Below are 17,305 nucleotides of genomic sequence, written 5' to 3'. Positions count from 1 at the left end.
ATATAATTACTATTATATAGAGGATGCAAAGAGGCTACTCAGGCTTAATACTGTAGAGCGCGTACTTATTTGCTGAAGCCTTGAAAAATCCTTTCAAAAGCAGGGGTCTACTTACACAGAGTATAAAACATGAGCCTCAGGTGCTGGTCTGGGTGGCTGTCAATTTGAAATGTGAAAACACATAACACCAGAAATTCAAATTAAATCAATGTGACAGATTTTATTGAATGAATTAATTCTACAAAGATATCTTTAACCACAATTGAAATGCATTAAAACCCATCAAATTCATCATCTTTGGCATCTAACACAGAGTTCACTGAATTCATTCTGACTCACTTTGGCTATGGCATCAGCATAAGGATCTCAATCTGGATCAGATTTGGTGATTTCAGTTTCAGAATCATCCCTCCACAACAAATCATCTCTCTCTCTCCATCCACTGAATTGGACAGTCTGCATTTTTTGGATGATCTAATGACAGTTTGTGTATTAACAGTATCCCATAAGTTGATAACGAAATTGAGGGCAGCGTGCACATTTCCACTCTATGCAAAGGTTTTTTTCCTCCATCAGCCATCCACCTACTCCATTTGCACAAACGCGATCCTTGAATGAGTTGATGAGGCATGCATCCAAAGGTTGATCTATGAATGTTAGACTCCCTGGTAATAACTGCAATTTGGGTGTTATTTCTTTGCAGGCATCTCTTGATCTCGCCAGCTATATGGGATCTAAAAATAACCCACATTAAAAAGCTGTGTTCTTTTCAGTAGGTCACCGGGAGACCGTGTCCCCACATTATTGAGCCAGAACTTCACTCCATCCTTATCCATCCAACCATGATCATGGATACACAAAAAAAAATCTCCTGCAAGGCACTTGATTTTTGGCATGGTTTTACATTTGAAAATTACCACAGGCTTTAATTTTGCTCCATCAGCTAGTCAGGCTTGTACCACCGTGAATCTTGTTGGTTTTTCAGACCTTTTCGTGACTTAGTTCAGTTGCTGGGCATGTTGAAATTCACGGGCATTTCATCCATGTTGTAAGTGTGATTTGTGGGCGCTGTGTTGTCGCTGTCTGATGATGAATTGCTGGAAATTGATCATTTTGGCATCGAGATCTTTTAGCAGTCTCAGTCTTCTGCCACAACACTAGACATTTTAATTCCATAAAGTCACTACACCAACTCTGAAATTGCTCTGAAATCTTTGCTGTACTCTGGGTTTATGTGGCCAAATTAAGTGCGTATCTACGCATTTTCTGGTGATAACGTAACCATTCTGACGATTTTGAGGACCCATTTCAATACACGCTTCTCAAGATCAGGCCACTGGCTGGTCCCTGTTCTCACTGCACATTTGACCTTGGGCATCTTCTTCAAAACGGATTCCTCCTCCCCCCATTCTCGCACCAGTTTCTTGCTAACACCGAATTCTCTAGTTCTAGCACAGTTATTTGACGAGTTAGCAAATGTTGTGGCTTTTAGCTTGAAAAGAGATTTGTACTTCATTCTTTTTGCTGGGGCACCCGTTTCTGTTCATCATTCACCAGTGCAGTCTGCTGCGTGGGCCTGTCTTAAACTCTTTGCAACATGGCCTGTATCATCTGCTTGATCCCATGCCCCAACTTATATGGCGAGTAAATCATGCATTTGAGGAGGAAAATTGAGGCCGACTCCTAATGTGAATATAGCATTTCTGAGCAGAAAAGGGCAGGCGGTGGGTGAGGTGGTCAACATATATGCCAAGTAAACCTGATTTTTGGCACCTAAAAAAATGTCTTATACACCAGGATCTATGGTAGATATCCACCAGAGAAAGTGAGCCTGGATAACTAACAGAAAATGCAAATAAACTACATACAACTTTAGTTGATAACTTCCAAAGCTCTGACTCACCACTGTAATGTACTGCCTGATACTGTACCATTTTCCTTCCCTTCTTTATTAGATTAACCCCATATGCAGCATTGACGATTTTCCGTATTGAGAATATATTTTGCTTTAGGTGTAAAAAGCAGAATACCGTGGATTCCATAAATTAATGGCTAAAATTAATGACCTGTATTAAGCGGATCATTTCAGTACAGCCTCAGTAAATACCAGTTTGGTGTTTGCCCTCAGGGTCCAGAATAAAAATAGCGTTTTCATTTCAAAGTTACTGGAATGGTTACTGGAAAAATACCATGTAGAATTTTTGAGACTTGTAAAAGTATTCTTGCATATTGATGTGCATGCTCTTAATGGAAGTTCGTAATAAAGGCCTAATATTCTTCGAAAGGCACCTAATATTCTTCTAAAGGCTCTAAAGTATAATGAATTTACATGTTCTTTAAATTGTCAGTTCTTCATTCAGTATGGCATAGTACAGTCTTATATTAAAGCTGGATATTCACAACTACAACATATTTATAGTCTAGACAAGGATGGCCATTTGTTCCATCTAGTTCATTCATTTAGAAAGACCAATGCTGCATCATGATGATTCCAGGGCTTAGTGCTCTATTATGAAGTCTATGCCACATATTAACTTTTACTTTCCAGTTTGTTTTAAATTTACCTATTACCTGACCCCTTGTCCTACCCTTGCAATTTAATTTAAAGTAATGTTTCTCATTTACCTTTTCCATATCCTTAAAATACATCTTTCCAAGCTAAAAATCCCAAGTTCCTCCAGTTTTTTTTCACAACTCAAGATTTCAGAAAAGAGGGATCTTCACAGCTCTTCTCTACACTGCCTCCCCAGTTTCTCAGATGAGCATTGTAACATTTAATCACAACCTCCTCCGATTTATAGTTTACTGTTTTACCTAATTAGTTGAACAGTCTATTGGATTTACCACTCCAAAACATTTTCAGTTATAGCTACAGCAGTTTTGAAAGCTTATATAAGAAATGTAATGATTACACCATATCCTAAGTAAGTTTGAGTAGAATTTTCCTCAATGTAAAAAGAGGTTCTACCCCAGCAAATACTGATGCAGGTCTTGTGAACATTTAACAAAAAAAATGTTGGGCCAAATTCAATACTTGCATAAAACAGGCAAATTACCCTGAGTGGAGGACTACTTTCTAGAAGATTGCTTGAAGAATTCTCAGTTTCCACCATACATAGCAAATAGTTATTCTGTTTATTTATTGCGAAAAAAGGCTTCAAACATGTGAAATAAAATATATTTAGTCGCTTTGGAGGCAGACTGCTCTGTTTACCCAATTTAAATCAATACTCTGAAGTAAAGCCCATGTATGTGAACTATACTCAAGTATTATAATGTTCCAGCCCTGGAGAAAATATGGGAATCTTATTCATAGAATGACAGTCAATATATAAGAAAGGTGGAGTAATTGTCATATCATACTTCTATCCTGGAGTTTTGCTCCATTACTAACCTCAACGCTCTGACCATCTAACAAAGTTCAATTGTATGATACAGTAGCATCAATGGCATCCCGAAACACACCTGCTATTGGGTCTTATTGCTGTTCCTCGTAGAAGAAACCAAGCACGTTAATCAAAAAGTATCAAGGCTATGGCTCCTCCTGTTCATTTCTGCGGGTGTGTGAGAACCAAGTGTATTCACTTTTTTCCAATGTATATGTTCCAGTACTATGTGCACAGCTGTGCCAACAAATAAGCACACTAGTTTTACCAAGGAAGAAAAATTGACAATTTAGGAACTAATATCAGATCTGGCTTTGCACTATAACCTGGTAACCCTCCTTGTTCGCCCTGCTCCAATCATCCCTTCCAAAGACAGGTTCTTCTGCAATTTACAGCAAAGCTTAACTACAGCCATTCATTTGTAATTCAAAATTAAAACAGGAGTTTTGATGGCTCTACGGGAAAATCCAATGCGTGGTGTGGTTCTAGAATTTAGAGCCATGCAGACCAGCAGGTCATCATTTTGATCAAACGTCTGTGTTGAGTTAGCTAACTTCAGTTTCCATGGTGACAGAATTGGTACAAAGGGCTTCCATGCACCTAAGCCAAGAAAAAAATAACTAGCAGGTTCTAACTTTCAACCGGCTTTGGTAGGGTTCAGGTCGGAAAATCAGGCAGTCAGATAGCCTGCCAATAGTCACTATGTAAATAGACACATTAGATTAAGGGCAGCTATTTGGGCAATGTACCAGATGCCTGTTTTTCCTGGTAAAACGCAGTCAAATGCCTTCAGGATAATGAAACAAGCGAGAGTGTCACAGCAACCCAAGGTTATTCTATGTTGTAGACATCATAGCCTTTACAACTGAGCAACAAAACAGTGTATTTACCCATTATCGCTCATCAGGAATTCTGATTATCCTATCTGACGACTCAAGTTACAAAGAGAATTACTGCACTGACATTAAACTAAAGTCCTCGGTAACTTCTACAGAGATCTGGAGGAAACAATGAAATGAGCAACACATTTTCAGCTGTGTTCTCTGTACTGCATCTTTCCATCTGCGTAAAATGGGAATCTCAAAATGACTGGAACATTTTTCCTGAAGCGATTGAGAATGAATCAGCTCAGGAAGTGAAACTGGTGGGGCAGTTATTTATGGTAGCTGCAACAGTTTTCTAAAGTTATTGAGCAGAATTACCACACAACAGGAATAAGATCTGAGCGAATCCCTAGCCCCTCTGAGGCATAGCACAACTGCAGCACTTGGCTGCTCCCATGTGCCAGATCAGAGCAGCAAGTACAGGGTTCAAACTCTCACCTCTACCGAGTTCCCAATCTTGATATTGTCATTGGGGCAAATTAAAAAGAGATCAGGAATTATCCTTTAGCAACAAAGAGAAACATTACACAGCAAGTTATTCCATGCAGCTCTCTTCAGCCTTTCAGCATTAGGTGGAGTAATATTGAAACTGGACTGACTACATGCTTTTCCAAGTGTGTGGTGGAGGCAGGCTCAATCAAGTTATTCAAGAGGAAATTGGGCTATCTGTAAACAAAGCGTATACAAGACTATTGGGAGAAGGCAGGGGAATGACATTAGGCGAATAGCTCCTCCAAAGAGTCAGAACGGGCTCGATGGGCTGAACGGACTTGTGCTGTAACCATTCTATGATCCAATTACAGAATGCCCAAGAGCGAATTTACAATAACCATACTTGCCAAGCAACACAAGGCATCAGTTGCACGAGAGGAATTAAACACTAGTGTCACAACATAAAAAACAAGTTATACGTAAACATTTGTTTGTCAGACTAAACTGTTTCTAAGAGTACAATGCAACAGCATATTTGAACTCATAAGCATTCACAAGGCTACTGAAACAGTCTCAATCGTCACTTGATCACCTCCAAAAAACACTGGTCTCACTCACAAACTAACTTCAAATCCTATGTTTCAAGTCTCCAGGAATTTGTTTATCATTAAATCTGCCTATCTCACTGCACCAAGGCTTTTGCGAGGAGACAACAATGATGCCAGGATTTTGCAGTGCATCTCTGACCAAACATTAACAGAGCAGTGTGGTGTCCATGATTTCCATTGTCCCTATTTATCCCAAACACCTGCCTATAGCAGGGAAACAGTGCTAACCATGCAATTACCATGGGTATCAACTATGCAGGTTAACAATTTCAGCCAGAGAAATTGAGTACAGATGGGCTGGATTGCAAATTTGCGTCTAGCTCATGGCTTCTACTGTACTGATTACCTCTGTATATTGGGTCTCATAGTAAATCAACAATTTCAGCCAGGTTAAGTAGCTGATCCCTCTCCATAGTCACATTCTTCTGCATCACTCTGAAAGGTAAAGGCAGTCCTAATTTCCTCCTCTCTGCAACTACCTCCCCCCTTAGGTCTTCGTCTCCCAACCTCCATCCTCACCATAGTTATTGTCACAAACAAGCTCAAGATCTTCACTTTCAACATTGCTGCACCAATCTGCTGTTACAATCTTTTTCAAACCCAAATTCTCCCCTCCTGCTCAAAGCCTAAGTCTGCTACTACTTTGTCTACTCTCTTCCTAAATCAAGTCCCCACTTCACCTTTAATTGTTAATTTTTCCAGCTTCATCAAAAGCATTTCATTCATGAAATGCACCATCTGACCCTTTAACTCTGTCCCCCTATTCCTGGTCCAATGCTAGCTTACATCATCAATGTATCCCTTTTCGCTTGCACCAACCACACCCCTTTCAGATATCACTCTCCAACCTCCTACAAGCCCATGTGAGCTCTGCGCTCAGTCAAGTGCTACCTTGCTCTCAGCAAATGAATCATAACATTCACGGTTGCCTCTCCCAACACACTTTTTGGTCACCTCAATCCAGTCTACAACCCTATGGTACTGAGATTGTTCTGGTCAAAATAAGCTGCAATGGTTTGTGATTGTGCTTGCAGCATGTTGCCCCATCTTGACCTCCTGAGAGCTATCAGTCACTCCATCCTCCTGCACTGACTCCACACCATGGTCTGTCTTCACAACAGTAATTCTTATTTGTCCCAACGTATTGTTTATATTTTATTCTATGCCAGCACAGGCATCTATGGAAACTAATGTCCTCATCCTTCAGCCCCTCATCATCTACATACCACCTCCCAGCAGCACCATCTAGAGCATAAGGGCAGCAACGATAACCGATCTTACCTCATCACCAATCAATTCTACAGCTGTTATCTCCTTCTATGATTCTGTCTCCCATTAAGTCACGAAATTGCCAAATGTTTTGACACAACAGAACAATTCTTTGATTCAGGGTAACACCTACAAACCTCTGTCACAACTCATCAGCTTCCCAGACTGCCTGCTCAGGTTGAAACAGGCATTCCTACCTTTCTCTTGCTGCCAAAAATCTTGCGCCAGACATCCACTACTAAGAAGTGACTTCTCAAATATTCTGATCAACTTCTTCTCCAATCTTTACAAATACCAGTTAATCTGGAACCTTTCTATCCAGGTTCTCTCTCATGCTGATTGTCATGCACTGGCACCTTGCTGCATTCCAAAGCCCTCCAAGTGATCAATTTCAAGCTCTTCACCTTCAACTCTATTCATAGTCTTGCTCCAACTTGGGCCAGCAATCTTTCCCAGACCCACATCCTCTTTTCTATTTATTCCATCTTAGAGCTTGCTCCAGCGGCTTTTTTTTTAATAAAGCAAATGTACCTTCACCCTTGTAACTCTTCCAAAGCATTTCTGAAGGGAACAAAGAAGTTAACACTTCTTTTCAATTAGCCCCTTTCTCCCATTAATCTCTACATGTCTCCTTCTGGGGATCTCTGCTCCTCTTCCATAATGTGCTACCATTCTTTTGCATAAAGGATATTACATAAATGCAAACTATTGTTAAAAAAGTTCCAGGATCTATACTCATTTAAAGTTTCGGCAACAAGTTGAAAGTCTTCAGCATAAAGAGAACAAACAAATGATATCATAACAATAATGGTTACCACGTAGCATGATCTTTTTGGCATATGTGAAGAACTGCATGTGAATTCTAACAATAAACTATCACTCTGGGTTGGAGTCAAAGCAAAACTATCAAGCAGTTTCAATTTCCTACAATTGCCACACTCTAAGCAACTAAGCTCCATGCTGCCTGCCAAGTGGAAGGTTATAATATGTTCTGACGTCAGCAATTTTTCTTGTAACCCAGATTCTTAATAAGTGAGTCATAAATTAAGAACTATTACAAAAATGCTACCATTATATCAGCAACAACTTGTATTTAAATAGCACCTTTCGTGTATTAAAACATCACAAGACACTTCATCGGAGCATTATAAAGCAAATTTGACACTAAGCCACACAAGAAGATATTTTAGCTTGGTCAAAGAGGTAGGTTTTATCGAGCTTTCATGAAATGAGTTAAGAGAAGTAGACAGGTGGAGGCATTTAGGGAGACAATTCCAGAGCTAAGGGCCTTGGCAGTTAAATAGAATAATAGCATTTTTCTCTTTTTTAAACACTTCCTTTACGTCACACATAAAAGTAAGAAATAAGTAGCCATGCCCCAAGGTGAATCACTACCTTTGGGGAAAAAGGAAAACTGAGGGAGAAAACAAGTTCTTGAAATAAGAAAACAACATCTGGTTTTATAAATCAGAAGATAATTTTAAAATGAATTACATTTAAGTGTGCTTTTTACAACCTCAAGACACCCCAAAGTGCTTTAGAGCCAACAAAATACTTTTTCTCTGTCGTGTAATCACTGTTGTAATGTATGAAACACAGCAGCCAATTTGCACACAGCAAAATCCTACAAACAGCAATCTGTTATAGTAATGTTAGTTGAGGAATAAATATTAACCAGGGCATTTCATGAAGTATTTACTTTGAAGCTTTTTTTTAGATCGTGCTTTCCAAAATGACTGACCTTAAAACAAGTTTTACAGCCATGTTTTATCTGGTAATCATTCCAAGACAGTCCATCGCTACAGGTTTCAGATGTCACTCATTCAAATTGGTCACTTGTCTGTAGATAGCCCAACAGTCGTTTATATGCTTCAGCAGCAGTCATGTGATAAAATATTCTGGGTAAAAACTCCTTCTCCATATATGGACATGAAATCCACAATGTAAACAAACTTTCTGCAGATATTTTCAATAGCTCAACCGTAGAGAAATCTTGTGTATTCCAAAAACATTGCCATAACAACCCCACAACTTACAACAGAGGCAGCATTCCTACCTGTGCTAAGTTTGTGCAAAAGTCAAACGTCACTTTGTGCACCAGTAACACCTTTGAAATAAAAATACAAGGAGCAATTTTACCAAGATAATGGTTCCTCAAATAGTTTACAGTGGTTTCACATTTGCATTACGCGAGTGATAGCAACATATTTTTAAACAGAATTTTTGTTCTGTAATATTGAAAAAGCTGAAACAGATCAAGGGCCCACATTTATCAAAAGGTGTAATATTTAAGGGTACAGTACAGTGGTATGAGCTACAGCAATTCCCTAAAGGGAGAATGAAAATTCAGGGAGGAATGGAGTCACAATCAGCGGCGGGAGGGCTTCCTGAAGCTAGCTAATCTGCCACAATCTGCCCACACACTCAGCAACAGAGGTCAAGATCATGTAGGTTGCAGATGGGAGATAATGTACTTGGAAAAATACACAAATATTTAATAGTAAGTTTACAGACTCAACATTTTAAATGCACACAGGTGAACTGACAAGCAACATTCCAGAAAAGATGAAAAACAGCAGCACAACGCCCCAATAGAAAACAAAAACAGCTGACTCTGAAAGTAAAACGAATTTGGAACACAGCTATTTATGCAATTCAACACCCAAAGTCCACAATCAACTCTTCTTAATAACAACATTAAATAAAAGGAGGATACAAAACAACCTACTGAGCAAAAACAGAAAATGCTGGAAAAACTCAGTAGGTCTCACAGCATCTGTGGAGAGAAAGACAGAGTTAACGTTTCAGGTCCGTATGACTCTTCTTCAGAGCTCTGAGGTCACAGACTAGAAACATTAACTCTGTCTCTCTGTCCACTGATGCTATCAGACCCGCTGAGTTTTTCTAGCATCCACAGTATTTTGCTTTTAACCTACTGAACAACTTCAGTTTCAATCTCATTCCAGTTACATCTGATGTTGTTACATGCTGCATTTGTGGTGTCGCAGGGTCACAAGGTGAATAATGTGCACCTGAAGCAAGTATTTATTTTCATCCCATATGTATTAAATGTTGGAAGTGTGCTAGCCCTTAGAAGCCTGTTTCTCTGCTCCTTCCTTCTAGCTAAACTTAATTGGGACCTGTTCCTGTCTCCTGCCTTTGCTCCTTACCTGGGACTCTTCTTCTTGGGACCTCTCTGCCCCTCTCCCTTACCTGGGACCTGTCCTTGTCCTCTCTCCCTTATCCTTCTCTTTGGGAGACTTGCTGGTTAGGGCACGTCACACCTGGTTACCTGACCTGAGTTTTCACACCTTTCATGTTTTCTCTATATGCAGGCGCACAGGGCCTGAAGAACGCAAGGATGCCGAACTGCACATGTAGTCCTGGCCTGCGCAAGAAGTCCGTTGGGAACCAAAGTTCTCAACCTCTGAGCTCAACAAGGTATGAGATTCATAGCAAAGGTTAAGGAGTGACTTGATTGAAGTTTTCAAGATATTAACAGAACAGATAAATTAAATGGAGACAAAGCATTTCCCCTTGTTCAGGAGTCCAGGGCTACGGGTTGCAGTCTTAAAATTAGACCAAGAGCTGTCAGGAGTGAAATTCGAAAGCAGTTCTACAAAGGGTGTTAGAAATTTGGAGCCCTCTTCCGTAAACAGCCATTGATAACAGGTCAATTATTAATTTTAAATCTGAGATTGGCAGATTTTTGTTAAGCAATGGTATTAAGGGGTATGAGACAAAGCTGGGTATATGGATTTAGGTCATGATCTCACTGAATGGCGGAACAGGCTCAATGGCCTCCTCTTGTTCTTATGACAAATATTTCCTCATTCTTAATGGCTAAATTTAGGGCATTTCACTCTAAAGAAAACTCCCATACCTTAAGGCCAATTTTTCTTAACTCCAGTGAGAACTGAAGTTTCCAACAAAAAAAGGGATAAGGCTGGGAACAAGTAGTATGGTTTGGCTCTGAATCCATAGTTGTAAAGTTTCAACAATGCTAGGTGTCAGCCGATGGCAACCTGCATTCAATACATTAACTACATTTAAATATAATTTTGATGCAATCCACAAATTAGCTATGTTCATAACTCCTTCGCATACATAAGTAAAAAGTTCTTTAAGCTAGTTGTTCAAAAATGTTTGTCTGTGAAACACTTAAAACAGGTCTAAAACCTTGCAGACCACCTACTGGTCCTACCCCATATATTACGCCATGTCACTGCTAAAAAAAAAATCAATGGGAAGAATGGCACAGCTTTTGATTAGACATCAATGAGGTGATGTCTGGTTCCAAGCTGGAGAGCTTCAATCTCATGGCAGGCTCCACATTTAGCCTGTTCCTCCTTTTTGCTTTCAGCCCCATAAGTGTTGAAAATTTGATCTTGCAATCCTATGTTGTAACAATAACATAATTCTTGCTTGTAAAGCTACACTCGTTTCTTATTCTTACAACTCATGCCACATACACAGGAGTCAGCCTAGTTGTGTGATGTCATGTGTATGTGGTGGGGTGAGGGGTCTGACCTGGTTCTCTCATATGGCCGCAGCCCTGGAGTTGAGCTTTGCATTTTGGACCAGCTTGTGGACCACTTGGAGGACCCTTTTGTTACACTGATCTTAAGGCAGTGATTTTCAATCAGTTAAGTAAAATGTTTTTATTACTTTCTCTCATCAGCCCTTCCTCTAAAAAGAGTTCACTCTTAGCTTGCAAATCATCCCACAACTGCATGTCCTATAGTACCTATAATATTCATGTATGGGCCTCTACAATCAGTGGGGAGCATCACAACAAGGTTGTCCTTCTCAAACATCACACAAGGTCTTACGGCAGAAAACCCTGAACATCAACCCAGCTAATGTTTGAGGTACTGGAGAGTGTAAAATTTACCTAAATCCTGTACAGACTGGACACCATCAATGACCTTTTTTTTCTGCATGACACAGCTACTGACAGGATAACTATACTGAGTCATCGGAGAGCCAGAACAAAATTTAGCAACCATCTCAACTGTCCTGAGAAGTGAAGGCTGCAAAAAAAGATTGAACTCCAAAAGAACGCGAGGCATTAAAGGTCATTGACAAAGACCTTGGAGTTCAAATACATAATTCTCTGAAAGTGCAAATTAACATCGACAGAGCCACAAATATGATCCACAGAATTGGAGTTCTACAAATGCTGAACAATAGTAAAGAAATCTTGATCAATTTATGTACAGCACTGGTTACTTCACAATATGCAGTTTTGGGAACCCCACAATAGAAAGCAAATTAAAGCCACTGAGAGCATCATGTAGATTCATCAGAACAATGACAGGGTTATATTTTAAAAATAATACAGCAAAATGCCATCAAATAAAAGCTGCATAATGGCATTCCGGTCACACACACATCCACAACAGAACTGCAGTTCATATCATATGGTTTCACCAAGAGGCTGACTCTCCTCGTTGGCCACCAAGGCAGCTATACAACAGAACAGAAATGCCCCAAAGAATTGAATCTACAGATAATACAAGTATAATATATAGTAAACTTTGTTCTAAGGACTTAATCCATTTTGGAATTAGAAAACATTCATAACCCTCTCAAGTTTCACAGTTGTATTTTGTGATACTATTGAAACTCTGACTTGTTATTCCACACATGCTATAGTTATTAGAAAAAAATCACTCTCAAGGTAGCTACATATCTCAACGTTCAGATAATGTAGAATTGTTTGAGCTTTGCTTAGAGTGTGTAGCAATCTGAATGTCTCAATAAGTCAATTTGTTGTTAAAGTTAAGCTAATATATTTTAAAGTCCAATATGCTTGTGAAGAACTGGACTAATCATCTTACATTGCTCTCAATGTAGGCCAAACAAAACCAAAGCTTGGATGAGAAAAATCTATAATTCCTTTCCTTGAGACTGACCTTTAAGATGGTGGGAAGGCTCGTGTGCTATGATCTGACAGCTTTGTTGGCAGGAGCAGAACACAGGGTCAGTCCACCAAAGCCAGGCAGACTGATTAGTGGAAGCCAGTCTTAAGGCAGTCCCTGATACTCTTGGCAGGCAACTGAGTCAAGTCAACAACCTATCAACGTAAAAGTGCTTTCTCATGATGAATTAAATTCAGATACAAAATAAGTCTGTTACAGTGCTGCAAATATAAACATCAACTGGGGAGAACCACAATCTGCTAGATATAAGTAAGGTGAATAGAAACATACAAACTAGGAGCAGGAATCGGCTACTCGGCCCTTCAAGCCTGCTCAACTGTTCAATAAGGTCACGGCTGATCTGACTGTAACATTCCGCCCTCCCCCAATAACATTTCACTCCCTTGTTAATCAAGAATCTGATCAGGTCTGTCTTAAAAAATATTCAAAGACTTGGCTTCCACTGCCTTTTGAGGAAGAGAGTTCCAAAGACTCGTGATCATCAGAGAAAAAAATTTTCCTCATCTCTGTCTCAAAGGAACGACCCCTTACTTTTAAATTGTGACCCCTAGTTCTAGATTTTCTTACAATAGGAAACATCCTCTCCACATCGACTCTGCCTGCCAACACCTCCAATACCTTGCTGCTCCCTATATCAATTTGCTCGAGAACCTCACAGTCAAGACTCCTCAGGATCTTAAAGGTTTCAATCAAGTCAGCTCTTACTCTTCTAAACTGAGCAGAATCAAATATCTTCTTTACTGTTATCTATCCAGAACAAAAATGTCACAAAAGAGATTATCAAACTAAAGTTTTATGCCTGCAATTTAAATTTTCTTTTACAGCTCTGTGGTTGTAAATTTACAAGAAAATTTTGTACTTTTTGTTTTTTACATTCACACACTTTTCCTGATTTTCTCTTTGGAAATGCTGATTATAATATAGTTATTATATTCTGTTCACAAACAAAAACATTATAGCCAACCTTAAACAATGGACATCAGCAGAGTTGCATGTATTTATTGCAGCGTTAAAAGAATACAATTTGTCTCGCTACTCTTTAATGCAAAGAATATTTTCTACATATAACACCATTATGTCTACTTGGATGCACTATTACAAATAAATCCCACGGCGATCCAATGCAAGTTGAGGAATCATGGTTTCTACCCAGAGATGATGGGTTAAACATCGCATGATATAACAACCAACAGCTGAATTAGAAAATACATCAGCCAGTAACTACATATTCAAGAATCAATGAAACCAGAGTAAAAAGAAAGGATAAATTAATCAAGTCAGTTTGAGAAAACATTATCAATAAAATTAAGCATTCTGTCTTTTGGATGAGATGCTAAATTAGTAGCCCTGTTTATGTGATCAGATGGATATAAAAGATCCCAAGGTACGATTTGAAAACAGTTTGCGAATTTTTCCAATGTCTCGGCCAGCAGTGATCCCTCAAAATACCACCAAAACAAACCATCTTATTTATCTCATTTGCTATTCATGGGACCTTTCACATTGATTGCCACATTTGTCTACAAACCAGTGATTACATTTCAAAAGGCAACTCATTGGCTATGAGGCATTTTGGGACATCCTGAGGATATGAGGTTCTATAAGGATGCATGTTTTCTCTTTCCTACTGTAAAGCAGGATTAAATTACAAAAGTAAGGCAAACACATGAACACATGTTGACCTCCAGCTGCTAGCCTAAAGCAGAAATAGTAACCTTGCACAATGTGGATTCATGCTGTGCAAGGTCGGCATATTACTATGGCAATATAAAAGCAAAATACTGTGGATGCTGGAAATCTGAAATTAAAACAGAAATGCTGGAAAAACTCACAGGTCTGACAGCATCTGTGGGGAGAGAAACAGAGTTAACGTTTCAAGTCTGAAGAAGGGTCATACAGACTCGAAACGTTAATTCTGTTTCTCTCTCCACAGACGCTGTAAGACCTGCTGAATTTTTCCAGCATTTTCTGTTTTTATTACTATGGCAATCCTGCATCATCCAGTAAAGTGTAAATATGCATTAAAAAGATAACTAAACCTGTATGATACCATCAGTTTGCCACCTCAACACGCATTTATTTAGTTACTTTAAAATGATAAAACTTCCCACAGCCTCTCAGAGAAACATAATCAGTTAAAACAGACATGAATTACATACGGCTTCATTGCGAGGGGACTGGAGCATAAAAGTAGGGAAGTCTTGCTACAGGTTGAGACCGCACCCAGAGAACTACGTGCAGTTTTGATCTCCTTACTTGAGGGATATACTTGCACTGCAAGTGGTACGGATAACGGATAAGGCTCACTAGGTTGATTCCTGGGTTGCCTTATGAAAGGTTGAGCAGGAGTTTAGAAGAATGAGAGGCAATCTTGTTGAACTATATAAGATTTTGAGGGGGCTTGATAGAATGGATGCTGGATGTTTCCTCTTGTAGGGGCATCTACAACCAGGGGGTACAGTTTAAAAAGGGTCTCCCATTTAAGACGGAGGTGAGGGGGAATTTTTTCTCTCTGAGGCCCGTTAATCTCTTATCCAGAGAGCAGTGGAGGGTGGGTCATTGAATATATTCAAGGTGAAGAGGGACAATTTTTTGATCAACAAGGGAGTTAAGATTTATAGGGGGCAGGAAGGAAAGTGGAGTTAAGGCCACAACCAGATTGGCCACGATCTTACCGAATGGCAGAACATGGCTCAATGGGCCAAGTGGCCAACTCTTGTCCCTATTTCTTACGCTAAAGCACCCAGACTGGTATCACCATCCAAGATCAGCGTTCCCACAAATTTCAACACACAAAAAAAAAGCCCACCAAAACGGGACAGGTGATTGACTGCCCGGGTGGGGGTGGGGGAGGGGGGGGGGGTTCCTGAAGCACCGAGCTTTGGACGTTAACCTCGCCAGCAAAACCGGGGAGGACCTGAAGCAACTATCGGAGTAAAACTGTCATAATAAAATGTCCCGGGGAGGCGGGGTTTTGGTCTGCGAGGTGGATCAAGTCCTTTTCAAGCTTGGCACTGACACTAGGTTAAAGGCTGGGAGTGAAGAGTCCACAAAGAGGAGGGAGGGGGAGGCTTCAAAAGTTTTCCTTGGCCCCAAACTTTTACTTCTGGGCATCCACAATGTAATTTTGATTTTTTTTTAAAATTAATTAATTTAAAAAAAGAGACCGGCCGTCACAAGTTGCGTGGCGATTTTTTTTTTAAAAAAGCTTTAAATAGAAAGTGAGTCGCCTCAGCAGACAGGGGACACCGGGGGGAGGGTAACCAAAGCAGCCACAGGCCCGGAGAGGGGGAGTGATTGCTCGCCCCGCCATTAGGCGATAAACCCCTCCCCCTCCCCACCGTCCCCGTCCCCCTCCCCACCACCGCCGCCTGCCGCCCCCTCCCCCTCCCCCTCCCCCGACACGCACACAAATAAATATTTAATTTATCGCCTCACAAGGAGAGAAATGAAAGACTTTCTTACAGGTGGAAGTAAAAGCTCAGGCCACCCCCTGTGTGTGTGCGCGCGCGCGCACGCACCCCCCCACACGCGCCCGCGCGCGCTCAGGCGGGCACAAGCCCCACTGAGTTGAGCGCAGGCCGGCCTCACAAGCCCAGCCGCGAACTCTCCTCGGACACCCCTGTCGCTGCCGCTGCCGCCACCACCGCCGCCGCCATCTTGCAGCGCCTGCTCACGTGACCGGCTCCCGGCGGCCAGCTCCCGCCCCCCCCCGGACCCGCCCGATTGGCCGCCCGACGTCATGGAAACCGACTGTTCCCCCCCCCCCCCCGCGCGGCGCTCCGATTGGTTGGCGCGCAGGTCAATCAAAGAGGGATGATGTTGCCGAGCGTGTGGCAGTTTTCTTCAAGCACGTTGGGCTTAACTCTCTTCCAACTTTCTGTCGCTTAAATCAGTTAACTTGAGAATCGTCACTGTTACATTTTTAAAAACTGCATAATTCATGGATATAACATATAAACATAACTAATATATTAATAGTTGCTTGGTGGCGCAGAACTTGAGTATTGCTGGAAGAGGAGATATGCTGTCTAAGCTTTTTGTTTTGCACTCATCAGGACAGATCACAAGATCCCAACAGTAAGGGGAGCAACCATTTGTACTTCCTGAGAAGAAAATGGTGATTGGTTGGCAGGTGGAACTCCGATTGGTCAAGGCATTGCCATGAGAATGAACCATGGAAGAATGGCTGTTCGCCCAAGCTTTTTAGTTGAAATAGGTGCAATGTGTGGACATGCTCCTTCTGTCTGCACAGGACAGAGCCCTGTGTGTGAATATATGTGACTTCCAGCATGCGTAGGTGAACCATGCTGTGAACCTAAAACAAAAACAGAATTACCTGGAAAAACTCAGCAGGTCTGGCAGCATCGGCGGAGAAGAAAATTGTTGACGTTTCGAGTCCTCATGACCCTTCGACAGAACTGTCGAAGGGTCATGAGGACTCGAAACGTCAACTCTTTTCTTCTCCGCCGATGCTGCCAGACCTGCTGAGTTTTTCCAGGTAATTCTGTTTATGTTTTGGATTTCCAGCATCCGCAGTTTTTTTGTTTTTATGCTGTGAACCTGACTGATTATCTTAAAATAGTATTCAGTGTAATTCATAGCACAATCAGGATTGTTTAGCAAGTGTTGAACAACTGCGGAATCACATCTAATTTTGGACACTATGTTTTGAGTTTTGCAAACATGGGCTGGTTGGGTACTGTGAGTATTTTGCCTCTACAAATCAGAGTCCACTTGCCAACCAATCAGCACTCTCTTCTCATGCAGTATAAGTCTTG

At 40.8% G+C, this 17,305-nt stretch overlaps 1 protein-coding gene across 5 annotated transcripts in view; it reads right to left on the bottom strand.

Moving 5' to 3' along the window:
- LOC121286938 (E3 ubiquitin-protein ligase Itchy-like) overlaps positions 1-16,169 on the bottom strand; it is an 86,037-nt gene extending 69,868 nt beyond the window's left edge. For 2 of the 5 annotated variants that reach the window (XM_041204251.1, XM_041204249.1), the window contains exon 1: positions 15,990-16,169. The gene's annotated coding sequence lies outside the window, so the exon portion shown is untranslated. Of the gene's footprint in view, positions 1-8,320; positions 8,688-12,497; positions 12,614-12,794; positions 12,814-15,989 lie in introns of those variants that run through there. The other 3 variants (XM_041204253.1, XM_041204252.1, XM_041204250.1) reach the window with 3 other exon arrangements.
- Between the last annotated feature and the right edge of the window lie 1,136 nt (positions 16,170-17,305).

This window comes from Carcharodon carcharias, chromosome 14 (genome assembly GCF_017639515.1).
Source record: "Carcharodon carcharias isolate sCarCar2 chromosome 14, sCarCar2.pri, whole genome shotgun sequence".
Classification (NCBI taxonomy): domain Eukaryota; kingdom Metazoa; phylum Chordata; class Chondrichthyes; order Lamniformes; family Lamnidae; genus Carcharodon; species Carcharodon carcharias.
This window is presented reverse-complemented; position numbering and strand designations above follow the sequence as displayed.